Genomic DNA, 23,822 nt, shown 5'->3' with positions numbered 1-23,822 from the left:
ATGCAAAATCACCACAAAAAGACACAAAATCACCACAAAAAGATGCAAAATCACCAGAATGTTACGAAAAAGACTAAAAATCACTGCAAAAGACATAAAATCACCAAAAAAAATGCAAAATCACTAAAAAAAGATGCAAAATTTCCACAAAGTGTCAAAATTCTCACAAAGATGACCAAAACTACCTCAAAAGAACAAAACCATCACGACAAAGAGCCACAAAAATCACCACAGACCAGCAGGATCTCAGATAAAACTGTGGAAATGTCAAGTTTCAGTGACATTATCCTCCTCACATCTAAACTGTAAATATGTTGAACGGTGAGTCAGACTACGTCTGGCTGGTGTTAGAAGACAGAAAACAACTAAAGTATGTTTAAAAGCCAGGTCAGGACCTGTAAAACACCACTTTTAGGTCCACTAGAACACCTACAGAGTCCACAGACATTTCAGCTTTCCTCCTATGAGCTCTTTTATTTTGGTGTGTTTTCAGTAAATCTCAGTAAATATTGTAAGATCGGAGTGGTTTCAGCGGCGGCGTCCTCGTGTAGGCGGACTCAGAGTCCTGTCCCTCATAAAGTCCAGAAGTTTGATTTGTCTGCTGCAGATGTTCCTGTTTTGTGTGACAGAGATAATCATGAAAAACAGAATTATGTTCTCAGCGTTGCATCAGAACTGATCCTCAGTCAGTTTCTGTAGTAAACACCATGTGGAGGACGGACGAGACGGAAACGATCAGGACGGATACAGGCAGACAGACAGACAGGAAACAGGCAGACAGGAAACAGGCAGACAGGAAACAGGCAGACAGGAAGGAAACAGGCAGACAGGAGGAAAACAGACAGACAGGAAGGAAACAGGCAAGACAGGAAACAGGCAGACAGGAAACAGGCAGACAGGAAGGAACAGACAGACAGGAAACAGGCAGACAGGAAACAGGCAGACAGGAAGGAAACAGACAGACCAGGAAGGAAACAGACAGACAGGAAGGAACAGGCAGACAGGAAACAGGCAGACAGGAAGGAAACAGACAGACAGGAAGGAACAGACCAGACAGACAGGAACAGGCAGACAGGAACAGGCAGACAGGAAACAGGCAGACAGGAAGGAAACAGACAGACAGGAAGGAAACAGACAGACAGGAAGGAAACAGGCAGACAGGAAACAGGCAGACAGGAAGGAAACAGACAGACAGGAAGGAAACAGACAGACAGACAGGAAACAGGCAGACAGACAGACAGACAGGAAACAGGCAGACAGGAAACAGTCAGACAGGAAACAGGCAGACAGACAGACAGACAGGAAACAGGCAGACAGGAAAACAGTCAGACAGGAAACAGGCAGACAGGAAACAGGCAGACAGACAGACAGACAGGAAACAGGCAGACAGGAAGGAAACAGACAGGAAGGAAGGAAACAGTCAGACAGGAAGGAAAACAGGCAGGAAGGAAGGAAACAGTCAGACAGGAAGGAAACAGGCGGACAGGAAGGAAACCAGACAGGAAGGAAGGAAACAGGCGGACAGGAAGGAAGGAAACAGTCAGACAGGAAGGAACAGACAGACAGGAAGGAAACAGACAGACAGGAAGGAAACAGACAGACAGGAAGGAAACAGACAGACAGGAAGGAACAGTCAGACAGGAAGGAAACAGACAGACAGGAGGAAACAGTCAGACAGGAAGGAAACAGGCGGACAGGAAGGAAACAGGCAGACAGGAAGGAAACAGACAGACAGGAAGGAAACAGTCAGACAGGAAGGAACAGGCGGACAGGAAGGAAACAGACAGGAAGGAAGGAAACAGGCGGACAGGAAGGAAGGAACAGTCAGACAGGAAGGAAACAGGCGGACAGGAAGGAAACAGGCGGACAGGAAGGAAACAGGCGGACAGGAAGGAAACAGGCGGACAGGAAGGAAACAGGCGGACAGGAAGGAAACAGGCGGACAGGAAGGAAGCAGTCAGACAGGAAGGAAACAGGTGGACAGGAAGGAAACAGACAGACAGGAAGGAAACAGGTGGACAGGAAGGAAACAGTCAGACAGGAAGGAAACAGTCAGACAGGAAGGAAACAGGCGGACAGGAAGGAAACAGTCAGACAGGAAGGAAACAGGCGGACAGGAAGGAAACAGGTGGACAGGAAGGAAACAGGCGGACAGGAAGGAAACAGACAGGAAGGAAGGAAACAGTCAGACAGGAAGGAAACAGACAGACAGGAAGGAAACAGGTGACAGGAAGGAAACAGGCGGACAGGAAGGAAACAGACAGGAAGGAAGGAAACAGTCAGACAGGAAGGAAACAGACAGACAGGAAGGAAGGAAACAGTCAGACAGGAAGGAAACAGGCGGACAGGAAGGAAACAGGTGGACAGGAAGGAAACAGGTGGACAGGAAGGAAACAGGCGGACAGGAAGGAAACAGGCGACAGGAAGGAAACAGGCGGACAGGAAGGAAACAGGTGGACAGGAAGGAAACAGGTGGACAGGAAGGAAACAGTCAGACAGGAAGGAAACAGGCAGGCAGGAAGGAAACAGGCAGACAGGAAGGAAACAATCGGACAGGAAGGAAACAGGCGGACAGGAAGGAAACAGGCGGACAGGAAGGAAACAGTCAGACAGGAAGGAAACAGGCAGGCAGGAAGGAAACAGACAGACAGGAAGGAAACAGGCAGGCAGGAAGGAAACAGGCGGACAGGAAGGAAACAGGCAGACAGGAAGGAAACAGACAGGAAGGAAACAGGAGAACAGGAAGGAAACAGGCGAACAGGAAGGAAACAGGCAGGCAGGAAGGAAACAGGCAGGCAGGAAGGAAACAGGCAGGCAGGAAGGAAACAGGCAGACAGGAAGGAAACAGTCGGACAGGAAGGAAACAAGCGGACAGGAAGGAAACAGGCGGACAGGAAGGAAACAGGCGGACAGGAAGGAAACAGGCGGACAGGAAGGAAACAGGCAGACAGGAAGGAAACAGTCAGACAGGAAGGAAACAGGCAGGCAGGAAGGAAACAGACAGACAGGAAGGAAACAGGCAGGCAGGAAGGAAACAGGCGGACAGGAAGGAAACAGGCAGACAGGAAGGAAACAGACAGGAAGGAAACAGGAGAACAGGAAGGAAACAGGCGAACAGGAAGGAAACAGACAGACAGGAAGGAAACAGTCAGACAGACAGGAAACAGTCAGACAGGAAGGAAACAGACAGGAAGGAAACAGGCGGACAGGAAGGAAACAGGCGAACAGGAAGGAAACAGGCGAACAGGAAGGAAACAGGCGGACAGGAAGGAAACAGTCAGACAGACAGGAAACCGTCAGACAGACAGGAAATGGTCAGACAGTGTTAGTTCACCTTTAACCCCTCAGGAACCTTTAATAAAACAATAAACGACCTGAAAACGTTCTCTGACTGTAGATTAAGTGTCTGTCAGGACGAGGACTCTTTGACATCAGAGTTAAACTGAAATAATCCACGACAAAACAGCAGAACTTCAGCAGTGTTCCAGTTTAAACCCACTGAAGGTGACATAAAAAGCTGATTAAAGTGTAGAAAAGAGGAACATTAATGAGACACCGGCTCCTCTATAAAAACTGATCCAAGGTCAGATCAACAACACAAAGCTCCCACTGTCACCGTCATTAAAGGAAAAGCACAAAAGATGAGCTGCTCTGTTCAATTAAAACCACTCACTGTCTTCATCAACTAATGAAGAGAAGCAGAAGCTCAGAAACACCAAGAAAAAAACGAGTTAATCATCACAGAGGACTGCAGTAAGCTAGAGAGAGTCAGGGTTTAACACACAATGGAGCTAAACCAGCACAAAAAAATGGAAAATCACCACAAAAAGACAGAAAATTACCAAAAAACAACCAAAATCACCTCTTAAAGATGGAAAAACCAACACAAAAAAACCTAAAGTATCACAAAATCACCACAAAAAGATGCAAAATTAACATTAAAAGAACCAAAACCCCCACAAAATGATGTAAACCACCACAAAAAGACCTAAAACTATGATAAAAAGGGCCAAAATCCCATAAAAAATGGAAAATCATCACAAAAAGACTAAAAATAACCACATCGATTTAAAACTGCCACAAGAGATAAAATCATCACGAAGACACAGAATCCCCACAAAAAAAATCTTTAGAAGAAGAGCAAAAAGAATCAGCAGACAGACTTTAAGTCACTAGAAGAGACAAAGTCACCACAACAATGGTGTAAATCACCATGAAAAGATCAAAAATTATCACAAAAACAGATAAAAATCACCATAAACAGATGTAACATGACTACAAAAACGGACAGAATCACCATAAACAGATCCAAAATTGCCACAAAAATCGATAAAATCACCATAAAAAATTTTAAAAAGACCACAAAACGGATAAAATCACCATAAACAGATCCAAAATGACAACAAAAATGGATAAAACCACAATCAAAAGATGTAAAAAGACTACAAAATGAATAAAATCAACATAAAAAGATGTAAATTACCACAAAACGGATAAAATCAACATAAAAAGATGTAAAAAGACCACAAAAGGGATCAAATCACCATAAAAAGGCTGAAACTACCACAACATTAAAACCTTCGAATTGGAGCTTCACCTCAGATTTTTCTGCTCTTACAGATCAACATGTTAATTCTGCTACTGTAAAAAATACACAACCACCATTTATCAATAATGAGGAGTTAAAATGATCATAGTCAGTGGTGTTAAAGGACGGTTTTCATGCAGCTGTAGGAGGAAAACTCACCGTTTTCTGCTCGTTCTGATGGAAACACAGTGAAGGTGTGCAGAGAAATCAAACCTCTCAGTCAGTTTCTGGTTTATGATTCACTAATAATGTCTCACTTCTGTCACTGATTACTGATGGAGTCCACAGAACTTTAACACAGCCAGTCTTTAACGCTTTTACCAAATCCTGCTTTTCTTTGGGTCCTGATGGCAGCAGCACAGTTTAGAGTTAAACAGAGAAACAAAATTAATGCAAAAAGAAACAAAATTACCACAAAAGACACAAAATTACTACAAAGAGACAAAATTACCACAAAAAGACACTAAATTACCATAAAGAGACACAAAGTTACCACAAAAACACACACAATTACTGCAAAAATAGACAAAATCATCACAGAGAGATGCAAAATTTCCACAAAGGCTGAAGATCAACACAAAAAGACACAAAATTACTTCAAAAATAGACAAAAGCACCACAACAAGACACAAAATTACTACAGAAATTCAGAAAATCATTACAAAAAGACACAAAATTACCCCAAAAGATGCAGAACCACCACAAGACAACACAAAATCATCACAGAAGACACTAAATTAAAACAAAAGACACTAAATCACCAGGAAAGACCCCAGATTACCGCAAAAAGACAAAAAAAATCACTACAAAAAGATGTGGAATCACCACAAAATGACCACAGAAGACACTAAATTATATTTAAAAAAGACACTAAATAACCAGGAAAGACCCAAAATTACCACAAAAAGACACAAAATAAGCAAAATCAGAACAAAATGACACAAAATCATAAGAAAAAAAAAGGATCACAAAAAGAAGCAAAACTACCATCAAGACAAAACAAACTTACAGCTTAAAGGCACAAAATCACCACAGAAAGATGAAAAATTTCCACAAAAACTCAAAATTACCACAAAATGACACAATATTGCTACAAAAATAGACAAAAATACCCAAAATTACTACAGAAATTGAGAAAATCACCACAAAAAGACACAAAATTACCACGTAAAGTCAAAATCATCAGATGGTAGCTGTTAAACATCATTTCCATCACTGTTTACTGAAATCTTTCCATCAGATCTGAATCCAGCTGCTCGGTTTCAGTGACTGAAGCTCCTGCCATCTGAGCCTCAGCTCTACTCATTAATGCAGTTACTACCTGTATGGTACATGTGCTATGCTAACACAAACAGCTAGCTAATACACATCAGTAACTGCTAATGGAAACACCACTGAATTTGCAGAACTCATTTAAAGTAATAATTCAAACATTTGTGGCCTCTACAGAAGTGCTCTGTACTCATAATACTCACAGAGATGAACGTTTCCTCAGGCTCACACATTTCAGAGCCACACAGCGTATTCCTGAGGTTCTCCAGGCCTTTTCTTATGGGGCACTGCTAGCTTGTTTTCACTGAGAGAAAAAACACCCAGAGATTGTCTATAGAGAGAGGAGCACCCACTCTGCTGGAGCCTAAACCATCCTTTATGGGGAGATGTTTCACTCTGATGACTTTTAACCACAGCTTTTGACAGCTTTTAGCATAAAATGAACAGATGTTTTTCTACGCTATGAGCTGAGATTAGATTCAGCTGACATGTCTTTGGTTCTTGTTGAAGGATCGACTGCCTTTTCTGGTGCAGCGACTGATGTGAGTCCATCATCGACAGCAAACTGTCTCAACAAACCGTCTAGAATCAGTGCCATGTTCTTGTTCATGTTCTCTCATGCAGTAAATGACTGCAGTGGGTGACGGGTTGTTACCAAAGACATGAACTTTCATTCTGTAATCACTGATGCTCGTTGTTGTGTCATTGGCCTCCACCACAGATAGTGAAGACAATCTCTACGTCTGCAGTCGGGGCTATGGGTTCTTTCCTTAATGTCAACAGGACTCCTAACAGACAGTTGTTGAGATCGGGTCCGCTAAGACGCACTTGTTTTAGGGATATGCCATCACACTCTGCACTAGAATCGAACATGACTCGTATTTGATCTGGTTTCTGTAGGGGGTATACAGTGCCTTGTGAAAGTATTTGCCCCCCTTGAACTTTTCAACCTTTCGCCACATTTCAGGCTTAAAACATAAAGATATAAAATTTTAATTTTTTTGTCAAGAATCAACAACAAGTGGGACACAATCGTGAAGTGGAACGAAATTTATTGGATATTTTAAACTTTTTAAACAAATAAAAACCTGAAAAGTGGGGCGTGCAATATTATTCGGCCCCTTGCATTAATACTTTGTAGCGCCACCTTTTGCTGCAATTACAGCTGCAAGTCGCTTGGGGTATGTCTCTATCAGTTTTGCACATCCAGAGACTGAAATTCTTGCCCATTCTTCCTTGCAAAACAGCTCGAGCTCAGTGAGGTTGGATGGAGAGCGTTTGTGAACAGCAGTCTTCAGCTCTGCCCACAGATTCTGGATTGGATTCAGGTCTGGACTTTGACTTGGCCATTCTAACACCTGGATACGTTTATTTGTGAACCATTCCATTGTAGATTTGGCTTTATGTTTTGGATCATTGTCCTGTTGGAAGATAAATCTCCGTCCCAGTCTCAGGTCTTTTGTAGACTCCAACAGGTTTTCTTCCAGAATGCTCCTGTATTTGGCTCCATTCATCTTCCCATCAATTTTAACCATCTTCCCTGTCCCTGCTGAAGAAAAGCAGGCCCAAACCATGAGGCTGCCACCACCATGTTTGACAGTGGGGATGGTGTGTTCAGGGTGATGAGCTGTGTTGCTTTTACACCAAACATATCGTTTTGCATTGTGGCCAAAAAGTTCGATTTTGGTTTCATCTGACCAGAGCACCTTCTTCCACATGTTTGCTGTGTCTCCCAGGTGGCTTGTGGCAAACTTCAAACCAGACTTTTTATGGATATCTTTGAGAAATGGCTTTCTTCTTGCCACTCTTCCATAAAGGCCAGATTTGTGCAGTGTACGACTGATTGTTGTCCTATGGACAGACTCTCCCACCTCAGCTGTAGATCTCTGCAGTTCATCCAGAGTGATCATGGGCCTCTTGGCTGCATCTCTGATCAGTCTTCTCCTTGTTCCAGGTGAAAGTTTAGAGGGACGGCCGGGTCTTGGCAGATTTGCAGTGGTCTGATACTCCTTCCATTTCAATATGATTGCTTGCACAGTGCTCCTTGAGATGTTTAAAGCTTGGGAAATCTTTTTTATCCAAATCCGGCTTTAAACTTCTCCACAACAGTATCTGGGACCTGCCTGGTGTGTTCCTTGGTCTTCATGATGCTCTCTGCACTTTAAACAGAACCCTGAGACTATCACAGAGCAGGTGCATTTATACGGAGACTTGATTACACACAGGTGGATTCTATTTATCATCATCAGTCATTTAGGACAACATTGGATCATTCAGAGATCCTCACTGAACTTCTGGAGTGAGTTTGCTGCACTGAAAGTAAAGGGGCCCAATAATATTGCACGCCCCACTTTTCAGTTTTTTATTTGTTAAAAAAGTTTAAAATATCCAATAAATTTCATTCCACTTCACGATTGTGTCCCAATTGTTGTTGATTCTTGACAAAAAATTAAAATTTTATATCTTTATGTTTGAAGCCTGAAATGTGGCGAAAGGTTGAAAAGTTCAAGGGGGCCGAATACTTTCACAAGGCACTGTATGTCAAATGTAGGCAGGTACCAATTACCAGAAAAAGACACAAAATCACCACAATAAGACACTAAATGACCACAAAAAGACCGAAAATTAGGATTAAGACAAAAAACCACCACAAAACTTCACAAAATTCAGGCAAAAATATATAAAACCACCACAAAAAGACAACATCCTCAAATGTGAGCTGTTAAACATCATTTCCAACACTGTTTTACTGAAATCTTTCCATCACATTTGAATCCAGCTGCTTGGTTTCAGTGACTGAAGCTCCTGCCATCTGGGCCTCAACTGTACTCAAGATTCATTAATGCATTCAAACTTGAATTACGGATATTGTATACATTTAAAAAGACTTTTTTTCCCTGCAAAACAAGACTATATCCAGTCATTATCAGTATCCTTCTACATTCAGAACAAACATTAGCAGTACTTTAGTGTTTCTTATTTATTTTAATTTTTCATCTACTGCAGAAATGTTCATTTATAGTTTATATATCAGAAGAGTGTGTGGAAGCTTCGGCATTCATTTATTAAGTTTTCTGTTCATCTGTATTTGCTGCTGCAGTTGCTTTCAGATTTTTTATTTAGATTTCCGTCGTCCAGAGCAGAGATTCGTCGACACCAAACCTGAACAAAACAGCGAAATCTCTCGGCCAACAATGTCCTTGAACGCGTCACATAATGTCACTGCTCCTCTAATTAGTTCTGCGGGGAAATCTGTTTAATTATCTTAATGCAACTTAAATGAGAGCGTATATCACGGTGATTATGGAGGACGTTAGACCCAACTAGTGCTGAATACAAATGTGTGGAAACAAAAGGAGATTTCTCTCTGAGCAGCTCCAATTTAAACTCCATTTCCAGCTATATTCAGCCACAACACAAACGTTTCTGCACTAAACAAACTCACAAATTACTGAAAACAAAAACACTGGGAAAGTGAAACCGACTAAACACTGCTGCCGCATCCAGAGGTCAACAGAAGGTGGAAAAGTTTTAGAGCAGTTTAGACGAATCAAAAGATTTAAGCTTCAACAGAGTCAAAAGGTTGGAGAGAATTGTAAAGTTTTTCATGAAACATTAAGAAAAAATAAGAAATCAGGAACAAAACCAACAGAAGCATACATAATGAGCTAAAACCAGGAAGACGCAGAGTTTCTGAAACAACTTCTGACAACAAAACCCCTGAAAAATACAGAACACAGCCTGAAAATTACAAAAAATACCTGAAAATCACAACAACCCCAAAATCAAAATAAAATCCTCTGAAACCAACAAAAAATCCCTAAAAAACCTGAAAACAACGAAAAAAACCATGAAAACTAAAGAAAGCTGCAAAATGACAGAAAACAGGAAGTGAAGATTCCACATCCAGAAGTTGACAAAAGTTGCAAAAAGTTGCAGCAAATTGTTTCATTTTTCATTAAACATGAAGAAAACGACCAGAAATCAAGAACAAAACCGACAGAAGGTCAATTAAAATGAGCTAAAACCAGGAAGATGTTGATGTTTGACCTGACTGAGGACGGTTCATGTCCGAAGATTCTCTCTTCATCTGCTGCTTCTGGATGAAGACACAACAGGAAGACCAGAGAACCGAGCGTGACGGAAAAACAGCTGGAAGAAGAGAAAAGCAATAAAATAGATTCATCAGTGTTGAATCTGAAGGCAGCAGAAAGCAGCTAATGAGTGGAAAACCCTCTGAGCTGTGAAGAAGAAGAAGAAGAAGAAGAAGAAGAAGATGTCCAGAGAGAGAACAGGTCTGAAAGAATCACAACCTCAGTAGCAGCAGAAAACCTCTGAAATATAGAAAAACTTCCGATCACAAATAAATCTACAGGAACAGCAGAGATAAAGTGCTGCAGGAGGAATAACAAAACATTGTCTGAAAATAAATCAAAACAGGCACTGAAATGACAGAAAACCACCTTAAAACAATGGAAAACAGCAACTAAAAAGTGGCAGAATGCAGTGACTTAAACAGCAGAAAACAGAGACTAAAAAGATAGAAAGCCATCTGAAAACAACAGAAAACAATGACTAAAAATGACAGAATGCAGTGTCTGAAAACTGTCGACACAGGGCTTGGAAACAACAGAAAATATCACTTAAAAATGAGAGAAAACAGCGTCTGAAAATATATCAAAGGAGGCACTGAAACTTCAGAAAAACCCCTGAAAACAACAGAAAACAGCACCTTAAAAATTACAGAATGCAATGGATTAAAACAGCAGAAAACAGGTCTCGGAAACAACAGAAAATAGTGCGACAAAATTACAGATAACCATCAGAAAATGACAGAATATCAGCAAATGAAAGCAACTGAAAATGAATGAAAACAGTGTGAAAATGACAGATAGAAATGACTCAGAAAAATTTTTTAATCCCTTAGTGCCTCAAAAACAGGGCTCAGGGACTAAGGGGTTAAAAAGCAAAAACAGCAAAAACCACAAGCAAGTATGGCAATGGAAAACGAAAGAAAACAATGTCTAAGAATGACAGAAAACATGTACTAAACATGACAGAACACAGCGTCTAAAAGCAACTGAAAAAGGACCGCGACTTAAAATGGCAGAAAAAAGGACTAAAATGACAGAATACAACAACTGAGAATGGAAGAGGTTCTCCATCAAACCTCTCTAGAACTCATAGCTGAAGAGCTTTAATTGAATTCTGACGGTGCTTTTAAAAGTCGATGTTTTCCATCGACAGATCTCCAACCCAGGAGGAAGTCCTAAAGATAAAATAAGAGCCTCTATTGATCCCACAGCAGGAGGTTTACAGTGAGGAAACATAAAATAGACCAAAGATATACGTAAGGGTTGATTTTCTGACTGTCCGGGTTCCTCTGGATGTAGAAAATAACGACCCTGCTGATGTCTACGTTCTGGAAAACAACATTATTACTCAGATTCTCCTGGAATGTAAAATACTGATGTTGTACCAGACTTCTTTGAGAGTATACAACTTCTTTGAGAGTATACGACTTCTTTGAGAGTATACCAACTTTTTGAGAGTATACCAACTTTTTGAGAGTATACAACTTCTTTGAGAGTATACAAACTTCTTTGAGAGTATACAAACTTCTTTGAGAGTATACAACTTCTTTGAGAGTATACAAACTTTTTGAGAGTATACAACTTCTTTGAGAGTATACAAACTTCTTTGAGAGTATACGACTTCTTTGAGAGTATACGACTTCTTTGAGAGTATACGACTTCTTTGAGAGTATACGACTTCTTTGAGAGTATACGACTTCTTTGAGAGTATACAAACTTTTTGAGAGTATACAACTTCTTTGAGAGTATACAAACTTTTTGAGAGTATACAACTTCTTTGAGAGTATACAAACTTCTTTGAGAGTATACGACTTCTTTGAGAGTATACAAACTTTTTGAGAGTATACAACTTCTTTGAGAGTATACGACTTCTTTGAGAGTATACGACTTCTTTGAGAGTATACGACTTCTTTGAGAGTATACAAACTTTTTGAGAGTATACAACTTCTTTGAGAGTATACGACTTCTTTGAGAGTATACGACTTCTTTGAGAGTATACGACTTCTTTGAGAGTAAACAAACTTTTAAAGTCTTCATAAAGAACAGTTTTGAATGTGTTGACGACATATAACTACAGATGTTCTTAAAACGTTTGCCGATGTTACGCCCTAGAGATGTTCACTAAGAACGTTCTTTCTTTATTTTCATAGAACATTGTGGGAACTTATATAGATTCTGTATTGCGTTCCCTTGACAACATCCTTAAAACATCCTTAGAGCATTGCAGCCAGAAAGTTCCACCTGTTTTCATATACAACATTACAGGAATCCCTTTGAGCAATCTTGTTTTTAATTTCAAAATTTGTCTGAAATGACCTCAAATCTGTCCAAGTTTATTTTTAATTTGTCTTCTTTGTTTGTTTGTTTTTTACTCACAGTTAACTTGTCAAACAAAGAATAAGCGTTATTACCTCATTAGAGCTGCCTAAACTCAGGTATTTGGGGTTATTAATTAATTAATGTTACTAATTAACGTCACCTGGCTTTGACTTGACCGGCTGACCAATCAGAGCACACCAGGCTTTTCAGGAGGCGGGGCTTAAACAGACAGAAGAGGAGCTGCAGCGACTGTTTTTAGACATTAAAGTGTGTGAACAGCTTCTAGTCGACCCCAGCAATGCCTTAACAGACGTGTAAATGTGTGTATATGGGGTCATTATTCGTGTATTTATATTTACAGACAGGAGAACCTGAAGGTAATGTGGAATCCAGCTGACTGCAGGTGTCCCACAGGGAGTGTCCAATCAGAGTGCAACTGAACGGCAACAACACACATCATGATGTTTTATTCATGCAGGTTCCACATTCACAACACGCTTACCTTCAGCTCCAATTAGGATACAGATTCGTCATTTCGCATCTTTCTCCTCTTTCAGCTCTTTCTTATCCAGCCTCTCCCTTTCGAATCCTCGGTGGACCCTGTGACTCCATCTCCCAACAGGCTTTGTGGTATATGAGTTATTTGATGACGAACAAGGAAAAAAAAACAGACTAAAAATGAATTTGTGTTTCATTTATTGTTCATGCAGCTACAAAACAATCCAAAACATGTCCAGAATGACTTAGAATGTGTTTAAAATGAAAAGATAGTGTGTAAAATAACTTTAAATATGTACAAAATGACCCCAGAATGACTCACAAAATGTCTAAAATGACATCAAATTTGCAAAATGACAAGAAAATTCACAAAATGACTCATTCAGTGTGTTCAAAGTGATTTTAAAATCATCAAAGTTTCCTCAGCAATGTCCAAAATGATGAAAAATTGGTCCAAGCCAACAAAAATGTCCAAAATTTCTCAAAATCTCTCAAAATGTCTCTAAAAAATCATATAAAGCGACTCCAAAAAGGTCTAAAAATGACTTTTGACAAAAATTACAGTTGATATAAAATGATAGAAGAGTCCACAATTTCTCAAAAGCTGTCTGAACTGACCTGAAATCTGTCCAAAATGACTCCAAAGAATAACTCGAAACATGTTTGGAATGACTCACAAAATGTCTAAAACAACCAAAAATGTACAAAATGGCTCAAAAGCCTGTTCAAAATGACAAAGTATTTCCAAAATGACTCCAAAAATTTGTCCAAACTAGCGAAAATGTCCAAAATTTCTCAGAAGCTCTTGAAACTTATTGAAAACTTGCCTGAAATTACTCTAAAAATGACTTAAGATTTGTGCAAAATGATAAAAATATTCAGAATGTACCTAAAATCTGTCCCAAATTACTCGAAACATGTCTAGAAGGACTTACAAAATGTCTGAAATGACTTCAAATGTTCAAAATGACTCAAAAGCTCTGAAACAGTTACTTAGAACTTGTTCAAAATTACTCTAAAAGTGAGTTAAAGTTTCTGTAAAATAATAAAAATGTCCAAAATTACTTTGAATTAGTCACAATTTATTTAAAAAGTCATCCAAAATTGTTTTAAGATGTCTAAAATGATGTAAAAGTTTCCAAACTCACTATACTCCGTGTTGATCTGCAGTGTTTCCATCAGAACAAGGATCCAGCAGATGTTTGTGATAAACAATCTTTGGGCTTCCTCTGAGGAGAATCCCATCCAGGCGGTTTGTTTTACAGAATCTGGTCACGTTTTGTTGTTTCTGCTCCCAGGTGAGATCCGGATACGTAGGCTGTCATTAGCAAACAGAATAATTAAAGCGGTTTAAGGTGGGATTCTTTCATCACCTCCCTGTCAGAACAGGAAGTGGAAAACGTAGAATTTCTCTCACACATTTTTATTTATTATGTTTGTAATCAACACTTCTCTGCCATATTTTCACTTTTTCTTTTCATTTATTAGATGGACTGTCTCTCCATTAACCCAGATAATAGAGAAAGAGTTTTAAACGTGGAAAGATTTGTATTTCAACCAAAGGACTGAGTGTAACTAAGCAGAGAGCATTGTGGGACTTTAGCCAGTAAAGGAACACCATGACAGAGACTTCTGTGGTGGTTAATGACCTCTGATCAGGGCTAAGATGCTTAAGACAAACTGGGTTGGTGTTGTGTTTTACATGTGTTGTGTTTGTTATTTAGTGTATCTCCAGTCTTGCTTTTCAAGTCTTCTTTTTGTCATCTTCTTTTTCTGGTTGTTCTGTTTTGTGTCTTGTTTTTGTCATTGTGTATGTTTGACATTTTGTGATGCCTTGTGTTGCATTTGTCATCTTGACTTGCTTTGTGTCTTTTGCTTTTGGTGTTATTTTGCATTTTTGTCTTTGTGTCTGTTTTTAGTTGTTTCGAGTCTCATTTGTTTCGTTTTGAGTCTCTTTTTCTGGTTGTTTTGTTTCGGTTTTGTGTCATTTTGTGTCTTGTTTTTGTCATTGTGTACCTTGTTTAACATTTCGTGTTGTCTTGTGTCGTGTTTATCATTTTGGCTTGTTTTGTGTCTTCTGCTTATGCCGTTTTCTTTTGCTTTTTTGTCTTTGTGTCTTAGTTGTTTCAAGTCTCATTTGTGTTGTTTTGAGTGTCTTTTTCTGGTTGTTCTGTTTCTTTTTTGTGCTGTTTTGTGTTGCTTTGTTTCTCATTCTCTGTCTCATTTGTGTCACTTTGTGTTAGATTTTTGTCATATTGTTCTACCAGGTGGAGCCTCTTCCTGTTTAATCCTCCAGAGACCAGAGGAGGCGTCTCTCAGACTACAGTTAAAGCAGAGAGCATTATGGGAGCTTAGCTAGTAAAGGGGCACCATGACAAAGACTTCTGTGGAGGTTAATGACACCCAACCAGAGTTAATGTATTCAACACAAAAAGGAATACACTAATTTGTGTATTAGATTGTTCTGTAGTATTTTAGCAAATGTAATATTTTTAATCTTAATTTTGGATGTTGCTCTGCAGTATTCTCACATAAACAGCATTTTAGCAGGTCTTTATTTTGGACAAACGTAAACATGACTTTAGCATATACGATATCTTAACATACATGATATTATAGCATATACACAATATTTTACCATATATGATGTTTTAGCATATACAGTGTTTCAGGAGGTGTTTTTAAATACTTCCCCAGTATTTTAGCAGGTATTTATTTTGTACATTGCTCTGTGGTATTTTAGTATATACAGTATTTTAGCATATATCATATTTTAGCATATATGTAATATTTTCGCATATATAATATTTTTATTTTATCAAGTCTTCATTTTGAATGTTGTTTGGCAGTATTTTCGCATAAGTAACACTTTAGCACATACAGTATAATATTTTAGCAGGCTTTTATTTTGGACATTGCTCTGCTGTATTTTAGCAGCTATAAGTGACAAATATGTTAGTGTATATAATACATTAAAGCGTAGAATTTTTTAGCAGGTGCTATTTTCCATGTTGCTACATTACCTGCGGTCACCTCCCTGCCTACCTGCTGATGGACGTCCAGGTGTCTGGTTTCCCCCCCTCCCCCAGTAATAGCCATAATAAACACCTCTAATAAATGAAGCTAAGTGAGCATCAGCTGCAGGAATCCACTCCGCCTCGGCCTCCACTTCACGGCCGTGCATGTGGGGGAGTTTTGTCTCTGCTGCAGATGTAAGTGCTGCTTCATTACCTCTTCAAGGAAACCCTGCTCGGCCCCCCGCTCTGTCCTTTTCCATTATCTGGAGGGATGAAACTCACACATAAACACATTAGGACTCCTCAAACACTCTGCCGTCTGGAGGGAGGCTCTTCTGAAAGCTGCTCCTCTGGATGGATGTTAGCGCTGGACAGAAGCTGCTCTCCACCGTATGCCGGTCTGTAAATGTGTGTTTCCTGTGTGTGGTTTTCAGTGTGGGAGGACGTCTGGAGGAAGGCTGCTGAGTCAAGCACTCATCACAGCAATGAGTCAGCAGAGGCCTTCTGTGATTCCACGTCAGGACGCCAGCAGTCAGAGCAGCTCTGGTTCATCACAGATGGTCACATTCAGGACTTCTACTGCTGCTCCAGCTCAGATTCTGGTCACAGTTTAGATACTTATTATTTGGAACCCAAAACTAAGTTCTATAAAGTATTTTGGCTGAATTTGGAGAATTCAGGACAAGAAACATGTCATCGGAGAAGTCGTTTAATAATGTTTAATATCTCCAGAAATAAAACTCCAGCAGCCATGAAATGTGGTGAGAACTGACAGAATAGTTTCTATCAGATCAGAATGATTGAATGGATTCGGCAGAGGACATATTTTAAATTACTGGCTCTTAAAAATGTGGAAAAAGTGCAAAATCTCCAATCCAGGCTCGCACTATGTCTCCATAAAGTTCCTATAATGTATATATATATATATAGATGGACCCATATTTCTACTAAAATACAGTCTTTGGTCCACATTTCACCAACTTTTGAGGCTCTAACATGAGCAGAATCTGATGTGTGGCAAACATGGAAAGACAAGGCTTCATTATTTAGATATTTTGACATGAAGCCTGTTAAAAATTATGTAAAATTGATGCAAAATGACTCAAAATTGTCCAAATTGCCATGAAACACATCCAAAGTGTTAGAAATTGGTCCAAAATAACTTGAAATTGTCAACAAAAAAAAAAAACAGTCAATAATTATTGCCCCTTAACATTAGAAAAAAAAGTGCATCATTTTCTAACTAATATGGTGTGTCTCTGTAAAGTTCTTGTAAGTGTTTACATATAGATGGATCCATATTTCTACTAAAATACAGTCTTTGGTCCACATTTCACCACCTTTTGAGGCTCTAACATCAGCAGAATCTGATGTGTTAAAGTTTGACCAGACAAAGTTCCAGTTTTTAGATGTTTAGATGAAATGCTGATTTCGACTCAGTGGTAGGAAACAGAAACTGGAGTTTATAGAGGTCCAGATGTTCATAGAGGTCCAGATGTTCATAGAGGTCTAGATGTTCATAGAGGTCTAGATGTTCATAGAGGTCTACACACGTGGACAAAATTGTTGGTACCCCTCAGTTAAAGAAGGAAAAACCCACAATTCTCACTGAAATCACTTGAAACTCACAAAAGTAACAATAAATAAAAATTTATTGAAAATTAAATAATCAAAAACAGCCATTACTTTTGAATTGTTGATTAACATAATTATTTACAAAAACAAACTAATGAAACAGGCCTGGACAAAAATGATGGTACCTCTATAAAAGATTGAAAACTATTTGACCAGAGTGACATGATTAACTCAGGTGTGTCATTTAATTGACATCACAGGTGTTTCCAAACTCATAATCAGTCAGTCTGTCTATTTAAAGGGAGACAAGTAGTCACCCTGCTGTTTGGTGAAAAGGTGTGTACCACACTGAACATGGACAACAGAAAGCGAAGGAGAGAATTGTCCCAGGACATCCGAAAAAAAATGATAGACAAACATCTTAAAGGTAAAGGCTATAAGACCATCTCTAAACAGCTTGAAGTTCCTGTGACAACAGTGGCTCATATTATTCAGAAGTTCAAGACCCACGGGACAGTAGCCAACCTCCCTGGACGTGGCCGCAAGAGGAAAATTGATGACAAATTGAAGAGACGGATCGTTGGAATTGTATCCAAAGAGCCCAGAGCAACCTCCAAAGAAATTAAAGGTGAACTCCAAGGCCAAGGTACATCAGTGTCAGATCGCACCATTCGTCGTTGTTTGAGCCAAAGTGGACTTCATGGGAGACGACCAAGGAGGACACCACTGCTGAAAAAAACTCATAAAAAAGCCAGACTGGAATTTGCAAAAATGCATGTTGACAAGCCACAAAGCTTCTGGGAGAATGTCCTTTGGACAGATGAGACCAAACTGGAGCTTTTTGGTAAGGCACATCAACTCTATGTTCATAGACTCAAAAACCAAGCATACGAAGAAAAGAACACTGTCCCTACGGTGAAACATGGAGGAGGCTCAGTAATGTTTTGGGGCTGCTTTGCTGCATCTGGCACAGGGTGTCTTGAAAGTGTGCAAGGTACGATGAAATCTGAAGACTATCAAGGCATTCTGGAGAGAAATGTGCTGCCTAGTGTCAGAAAGCTTGGTCTCAGTCGCAGGTCATGGGTCTTCCAACAGGACAACGATCCAAAACACACAGCCAAAAACACCCAAGAATGGCTGAGAGAAAAGCGTTGGACTATTCTAAAGTGGCCTTCTATGAGCCCAGATCTGAATCCCATTGAACATATGTGGAAGGAGCTGAAACATGCCATTTGGAGAAGACACCCATCAAACCTGAGACAACTGGAGCTGTTTGCTCATGAGGAGTGGGCCAAAATACCTGTTGACAGCTGCAGAACGCTCATTGACAAATACAGAAATCGTTTAATTGCAGTGATTGCCTCAAAAGGTTGTGCAACAAAATATTAAGTTATGGGTACCATCATTTTTGTCCAGCCCTATTTCATTAGTTTGTTTTTTTAAATAATTATGTTAATCAACAATTCAAAAGTGATGGCTGATTTTGATTATTTAATTTTCAATAAATTTTTATTTATTGTTACTTTTGTGAGTTTCAAGTGATTTCAGTGAGAATTGTGGGTTTTTCCTTCTTTAACTGAGGGGTACCAACAATTTTGTCCATGTGTGTAGATGTTCATGAAGGTCTAGATGTTGGTGTTCAAGAGGTCCAGATGTTCATAGGGGTCTAGGTGTTCATGGAGGTCTAGATGTTCATAGAGGTCTAGATGTTCATAGAGGTCTAGATGTTCATAGAGGTCTAGGTGTCCATAGAGGTCTAGATGTTCATAGAGGTCTAGGTGTTCATAGTGGTCTAGATGGTCATAGAGGTCTAGGTGTTCATAGAGGTCTAGATGTTCATAGAGGTCTCGATGTTGATATTGTAAAAAATTTAAAATCTGCTTCATGATGTCTTCATGTTGAAGTTTAACAACATACAAAGCTTTTTCTTTTTTTGCCTCAAAAATGTTCCCATACAGATATTGGAAATGAACACTGAACAGCGAAACTGATGAGAATTCAACAAATATTTCAATTTGGACAAATTTTGCAGCATTTTAGACTAATCTGTGTCATTTTTGAACAGATTTCAGGTCAAAATAGCTAAAAAAAAAAAAACTTTCCACACATCAGGTTCTACTGATGTTAGAGCCTCAAAAGGTGGTGAAATGTCAACTAAAGACTGTATTTTAGTAGAAATATGGGTCCATCCATATAAAAAACACTGACAGGACCTTTATGGAGACACTATACCAAACGGAATTGGAAACTTTTGCACTTTCATAATTATCAAGAGCCAATAATTATCCATAATTGTCATTTTTGACAATTTTGAGTCCTTTTGAACAAATTTCCAATGATTTTGAGAATTTTTGGACACATTTTGCATCACTTTGGGCAGGTGTTATATCAAACTACTGCTGTTAGAGCCTCAACAGTTGGTGAAATGTTGACCAAAGACTATTTTAGTGGAAATATGGATCCATCCATGCACTTACTGGAACTTTATGGGGGCACATTATGAACCTGGTGTGAAAATGTTGCACATTTTTCCCATTTTTAAACATCCATGATGAAACTGTGTCCTCTGCTGGATCCATTCAATCATTCTAAACTGATAGAAACTCTTCTCTCTGAGTTCTTCACACCTTTCATGACTGTTGGAATCTTATTTCCGAAGATATTAAACCCTGAAAATGGCTTCACAGGTTTTTTAGAGGGTGGAAAAACTTGTGAAAATGTCAAGATTCTGTCAAAACATTCTACAGATCTCAGATTTGTTTGTCAGAGTTTAGTTATTTGTCATTTGGAAATGTGAGACGGTGGAGTCAAAACACTGTAGAACTAACAGACTGACCCAGATATTAAACTGTGGATGTGAATAACAGACTTTAAAGGCAGCATTAAGGAAGAGAAATCCATTTTACTTGTGATTAAACTGCCGCTGTGTGGGATTAGGACCAGTCGTGTTGTATTCCTGCGAGCTAATTATCCACATCCATGAAGAGAAGCGACAGAAAGTGAAACAAAATGCTAATTTAAGGCCAAGATCCATTTTAATTCTCGTCACCGGAGAAGAAACTACAGATGTGCTCCCAGAGAAGGGATAAATATTCATGCAGTAAAAACGAAGGGGCTTAATCAGGCACGGATTCAGGCGTATATTGTAACCTTTCAGTGAAATTAAAATCTCTGCTGCCAGTCTTGTTCAGGCGACCATGAAGGTCAGAGGGAAGAAAGAACAGAAACGGTGCTTTCAATCTGCATACGAGGAGCTGGGAGGACCTGGCAGAGCCGTCGCTGCCCTTCACCGGCAGATCCTTCCCTCCGGCGGACGATATAAAACAGCGAGTGCTGACTCAGAGCTTCCAGAAACTCATTTGTGGCTTCTTCTATTAACATGTTAAACAGGGAGGTCGCAGTTGGAGTCACGGGGCCCAAAGGAAGCTTGTTAGGACCGACGGCTGGGCTGCACTCGGCAACGTTGCTTCAAGTCGACAACAAGTTGCTTTGAGTTGGGCAATTTGGTTTAACCCTCTGAACCCGAGAAACCAACCAGCAGAAAGTTTTCTGGAAAACCAAACATGACCCCATTTATCAGCCGCAAACTGTAAAAACAGAAAGATCTTCAACTTTACCACGGTCTGTGAATGCATCTTTTGGTCTAACGTCAGGAAAAATAAGCAATAACAGAGTCAAAGTTAAACACGCACAATAGAAACCTTTGGCAGCAGATAATCTGTGCAATTTTAAGCTATTTTGGACAATTTTACAGTCATTTAGGATCAAATTTCTTGTGCTTCTGGACAGGTTTTGTGCCATTTTGGATGTCTTTCAGGTCTTTTTGGAACATTTGGTCAGATTGGACACATTTTGAGTACTTGTGGACAACTATGGAGTGATTTCAGACAGTTTTTCAAATCATTTTGGACAGATTTAGTCAATCTGTACAAGTTTAGTCAGCTTGTACAGATGTTGACACATTTTGGACCATTTTACAGTCGTTTAAAGATAAATTTCCAGTATTTCCAATAATTTTGGACAGGCTTTTGAGAACATTTTGTCAGATAGGACACATTTTGAGGTTATTTTGGACAGTTTTTTATCATGTTGGACAACCTTTGAATCATTTTGTACAGTTGTCAAGTTATTTCAGGTCCTTATAGACAGCTCTTTTACACATTAAACAGGTTTTGAGTCATTTTGGACAATTTTACATTCATTCAGGGCCACATTTCCAGTATTTTTAGACAGGTTTTGTATGATTTTGGACAATTTGCCAGTTTTTTAAGAATGTTTTGTCAGATTGGACAAATTCTGAGGGGTTTTTTTTTTGTGGAGAATTGAAGTCATTTTACATAGTTTTCAGGTTATTTGGGACAATTGAAGTCATTTTTACATAGTTTTCAGGTTATTTGGGACAATTTAAGTCATTTTTACATAGTTTTCAGGTTATTTGGGACAATTGAAGTCATTTTTACATAGTTTTCAGGTTATTTGGGACAATTGAAGTCATTTTACATAGTTTTCAGGTTATTTGGGACAATTGAAGTCATTTTACATAGTTTTCAGGTTATTTGGGACAATTGAAGTCATTTTTACATAGTTTTCAGGTTATTTGGGACAAGTTTTTGTCATGTTGAACATTTTAGACAATTTTACACGTGTTTAGGGCCAAATTTCCAGTACTTTTAGACATGTTTTGTGTAATTTTAAACAGTTTGCAAGCCTTTTTGGAATATTTTCATCAGATTGGACGCATTTTGAGTACTATGGAGTGATATAAGACAGTTAAGTTTGGACAGGTTTTGAGACATTTTGGACTGTGTTAGCAACGTTGGATAGTTTTTATGTCATTTTGGAGAAGTTTTTTCATACTGGACAACCATTGAGCCATTTTGTACAGCGGTTAAATTATTTGGAATAGCTTTAAAGTTATTTTTGAGAGGTTTCTGGTAGTTATGGGCAGTTTTACAGTGGTTTAGGGCCACATGCTCTGTATTTGTGGACAGTTTTGGTGCAATTTTTGACAGTTTGCAAATCTTTTGGTGAAGTTTTTGGGATGTGGAACCCATTTGAGCTATTTTGGACAATTTCAGTCACTTTAGACAGGCTCGGAGTAATTTTGGACACCTTTTTCACATTGGACATATTTGAAGTGATTTTGGATATTTTTCAAGTTCTTTTAGACATTTTGGATGATTGCATAATCATTTTTGGACAAGTTTGAAGTCATTTTGGACACAATTTTTAGCGATTTTGGACAATTTCAGAGTGAATTTAGACAGGCTCTGGGTCATTTTTGAAGCTTTTTTTTGAACAATGGACACATTTTAAATAATTTTGAACAGATTTTGAGTCATTTGAACAAGCGTTTGTCACAATGGACAGAGTTTAAGTCATTTCAGACAGCTTCCACGCCATCATGGGCAATTTCACAGTCATTTCAGAGTTATTTCTGGTACTTTTGGGCAGATTTTAATCAATTTTGCACCAACCATGAAACAGAAATGAAGATTTCCAGGCAGTGATTCACTGTTTGCTGCTTCAGAAAGTCAGACTGACATTAAAAATAAACCTGTTGGTGATCGAGTCGGACAGAAAGGAGGTAAACGTGTACTGCAGGCAGATAAAAGTCAGAGAACGATTCATGTCAGAGGATTTTTTGGAGTCTGCAGGGATCTCTGCTGTTCCGTCTGCGGCGTAGGAGGAGATATTGTGACCTGCAGTGACCCATTAGTGGTGAAAGCAGCAGAATGCTCCTTTAATCTCCACCTGCTCGTTATCCAGACCCGCCTCAGCTTTCATCTCCTGCTCTGAAGCTGCTCCACTGGATCTGAAAATGTCTGTTTTAAAGACGTTTCCCGCTGTTTTCTCTGAGAGGACTCACAGTAAAAATCAGCTCCCTGTTGGTTGACGCTCACACAGACACACCGGTGTCATCCTCACAGCAAATGTGAGTTTTATTATTTCATCCTCAGCAAAATATCACACAAGTAAGAGTCAATATGGACAGTTTTCTGAGTCATTTTGGACAGATTTAGTCATTTTCAAGCCATTTTAGACAGATTTAAGTTTATTTTAGATGATTTCAGTCATTCTGGGCAGTTGTGGAATCATTTTGAACATTTTCTTTTTTACAGATTTTGAGTTATTTTGGACAATTTTAGAGTCTCTTCAGACAGTCTTAAAGTCATTTTGGGCAAGTTTCTTTCACGTTGAATGTATTTTGAGTCATTTTGGTCGATGTTTCAGTAATTTTGGTCATTTTTTCTGGCATTTTGGGGAGTTTTTAAGCAATTCTAGATATCTTTAGAGTAACTGGACAGATTTGTGACAAATTTTGAGCTGCAATTTCAGTCACTTTAAACATGTTCTGAGTCATTCTGGATTTATTTTTTTTCACGTTGGACTTATCTTGAGTCATTTTGGACATTGAGACAGTTTTTCAGTCATTTTGGACCATTTAAAAGTAATTTT

The 23,822-nt window shown here is 39.0% G+C and overlaps 1 long non-coding RNA gene across 1 annotated transcript in view; it reads right to left on the bottom strand.

Annotated features, from left to right (window-relative positions):
- Positions 1-8,447: 8,447 nt before the first annotated feature.
- LOC127537231 (uncharacterized) overlaps positions 8,448-23,822 on the bottom strand; it is a 37,328-nt gene continuing 21,953 nt past the window's right edge. The window contains exons 2-4 of the long non-coding RNA XR_007946865.1: positions 13,920-14,089; positions 12,776-12,896; positions 8,448-10,012 (exon numbers count right to left, since the gene is read on the bottom strand). This is a non-coding gene — a long non-coding RNA (uncharacterized LOC127537231). The remainder of the gene's footprint in view (positions 10,013-12,775; positions 12,897-13,919; positions 14,090-23,822) is intronic.

This window comes from Acanthochromis polyacanthus, chromosome 14, assembly GCF_021347895.1.
Source record: "Acanthochromis polyacanthus isolate Apoly-LR-REF ecotype Palm Island chromosome 14, KAUST_Apoly_ChrSc, whole genome shotgun sequence".
Classification (NCBI taxonomy): Eukaryota; Metazoa; Chordata; class Actinopteri; family Pomacentridae; genus Acanthochromis; species Acanthochromis polyacanthus.
The sequence above is the reverse complement of the archived record's forward strand: the minus strand, read 5'-3'. Positions and strand labels throughout refer to the sequence as shown.